We start from the raw sequence: 2878 nt of genomic DNA on the forward strand, positions 1-2878 counted from the left end.
CCGCCCCGGCCCCCCTGAGGGGCTCGCAAAGCCTGCGGAACGGGAATCCGGCCCGCCGCCCGGCTACCCCCAGCGACCGCCCCTCCCCGCCCGGGGCCCCCGAGGTTCCTGCTGTCGCCACAGTCCCCTCCGTTCCGGCCCCCTTCGTGCCCCCTCCGCCCCCTGGGACGCGCGGCCCGCTAGGACGTGGGTGGGCGTGGCTTGAAAGGGCTGCAGGGTGGAAGGGCTTGAGAGGAAGAGAGGTGGTGGCCATGTGTGTGGCCTCCCTGCGTGCAGCGGGCGCGCTCGGTGCTCCCGCAGGCACCAGCGGTGCTCGCCGGCGGTGCGGGGCCATGCCAAACGGGTCGCCCGGAGGGGTGGGCGCCGCGCAGCGCCGCCGCCGCCGCCGCGCCGCCGCCGCGTTGGTCGAGGGGGGCGTGTTGGCGGCCAAAAGGGACAGACAGAAGGCCAGGCAAAAGGGGCCGAGGAAAAAAAGCCACAGCACCCGTATTCCCAGGGCTGTCTCCCACCAAGTACTAACCAGGCCCGACCCTGCTTAGCTTCCGAGTCTCAGACGAGATCGGGCGCGTTCAGGGTGGTAATGGCCGTAGACGTCGCGCTGCCGCTGGGCGCCCCAAGAGCCTGCTCTGCGCCTCTCCGGCCAAGGCGCCCCGCCGCTCCTCAGCCCTCCTCCCGCCCATCCGCGCATGCCCGCCTGCAGGCACGACCTGCCGGGGCCCGATGATTGATTGTCTGACCCCAGCCTCTCCGCGCCAGCGCCCGGGGTGGGGCGAGGGCGCCTGCCCGGCCGGGCGGGGAGGGTGGGGGCCAAGACGCCTCCCGCACCCCGGAGCGGAGGCAGGCCGCCGGAGCCCTGGCGCAGCTCACCGTCCCCGCCAGGCGGGCGCGTCGCCGCCGCTCGGCCTCCCCGGATGGCACGCCGCCCCCACATCTGACCGCTCACTGCTGGGGGGGGGTTCCGCTGGCCGGCGTCCGCCGGCTCCGGACGACCCCTGGCCTCCATCCCTGTCTTCAGTCAGCCGCCTGGCTCCCAAAGCCAAGCCGGGGCCGCCCGCGCCGCCGGACTCCCATCCTCGGACAGGCATGGACCCAGACACAGGTGCCCACGACAGACGTGAGACAGACAGATAACACACACTCACACACACACAGACCAGACGAGGGGACACGGGCACTCTTAGCTGGGCCACAAGGCCTGGGGGGCGAGGCAATCCACCCCGCCGAGGGGCGGCAGGCCCTGAGCTGCCTTAGGAGCCCTGGCAGACCGCGGCCCTGCACCACGGTGTCAGGGAACCGTTCTTCCCCCATTCCGCCCATCAGCCGAACCGCCGCGGGCGCGTGTGCCTGTGTGCTTGCGCGGCTCCCACGCCCAGGCGCGGGCGAGTCTCTCTTTGTCTCTTGCTGAGTTCCGCGCGGCCCTTTTTCGCAAAGGTGCCGCCGCCCCCCCAAGCGTCGCTGTGGCCATGGCTGTTGCGGGGCCAACGACGCGCAGGCCCGGGTGCCAACGGGGCCTGAGGCCCCGGCGGTCGGGCCATCTGGTGTCCAGGGCCCCTTAGCGTGGACGTCGTGGTAGGGCCGAAGGGAGCGGTGGTCCGCGGGGGAGGGAGGCATGTCCTTCGGTGAGAAGTGCAGCGGGCCCGGGCGGAAGTGTGGGCGGTTTGCGGGTGGCCGGTGGCTTGGTGGCTGGGGGGCGGGTGCCCAGGGAAATGCTAGGGGCTGGGGGCGGGCCTGGGGGCGGGATTGAGGGCGGGGCGAGGAGGGCCCGCAGAGCAGGGCCGCGGCACCGGCCCCCACCGGCCCCGGCCCGCCTGGGCCCCCAAAAAGCCCCGCCCCCGGCCCCCCTGAGTGGCTTCGCAAGCCTGCAGAGACCGGGATTCCGGCCCCCACCCGGCTACCCCCAGCGACCGCGTGCCCTCCCCGCCCGGGCCCCGAGGTTCCTGGCTGCGCCCCCGTACCGTCCCCTCCGTCGGCCCTTCGGGCCCCCTCCGCCCCCTGGGACCGCGCCCGCTAGGACGTGGTGGGCGTGCTTGAAGGTCTGCGAGGTGGAAAGGGCTTGAGAGGAAGAGGAGGGGTGCATGTGTGTGGCCTCCTGCCGTGCAGCGGGCGCGCTCGGTGAGCTCCGCGGCACCCTGGGCGGTGCTCCCGGCGGGGCGGGGCCATTCCACGGGTCGCCCGGAGGGGGGCGCCGCCGCCGCCGCCGCCGCCGCCGCCGGCCAGCCCGCCGCCGCCGCCGCCGTTGGTCGAGGGGGCGTTGGCGGGCCAAGGACGGACAGGAAGGCAGGCAAAAGGCCGAGGAAAAAAAGCCTACAGCCCCGGTATTCCCAGGCTCTCCCATCCAGTACTAACCAGGCCCGACCCTGCTTAGCTTACGAGAATCAACAGATCGGGCGCGTTCGGTGGTATGGCCGTAGATTCCCGGCTTGCCGCTGCGCCCCAAGAGCCTGCTCTGCGCCTTCTTCCGGGCAGGCGCCCGCCGCTCCTCTGCCCTCCTCCCGCCCGATCGCCCTGCCCGCCTGCATGCCCTCCACTGCCCGGCCCGACTGATTGACAGACATGACCCACCTCCCGCCCGTCGGCCCCGGGGGTAGGCGGAGGGCGCCTGCCCCCGGGCCGGGCAGGGGGGTGGGCCAAGACCCTCCTCACCCCGGAGCGGAGGCTGTCGCCGGAGCCCGGGCGCGCTCCCCGTCCCCGCCTGGGCGGTGCGCGTCGCCGCGCTCGGCTCCCCGGATGGCAGCGCCGCCCCCCACATTCTGACCGCTCACATGGCTGGGGGGGTCCGGTGGGGGGGGGGCCGGCGCCGGCCGGCTTCCGGACGACCCCTGGCCTCTTTCTGTTCTTCAGCCGCCTGGCTCAAAGCCAAGCCGGGGCCGCCCGCGCC

General features: G+C 74.0%; 1 pseudogene; it reads right to left on the bottom strand.

The window, feature by feature from the left end:
• Positions 1-472: 472 nt before the first annotated feature.
• LOC121483939 lies at positions 473-592 on the bottom strand (annotated as a pseudogene).
• Between the last annotated feature and the right edge of the window lie 2286 nt (positions 593-2878).

This window comes from Vulpes lagopus, unplaced genomic scaffold (assembly GCF_018345385.1).
Source record: "Vulpes lagopus strain Blue_001 unplaced genomic scaffold, ASM1834538v1 ctg662, whole genome shotgun sequence".
Lineage (NCBI taxonomy): Eukaryota > Metazoa > Chordata > Mammalia > Carnivora > Canidae > Vulpes > Vulpes lagopus.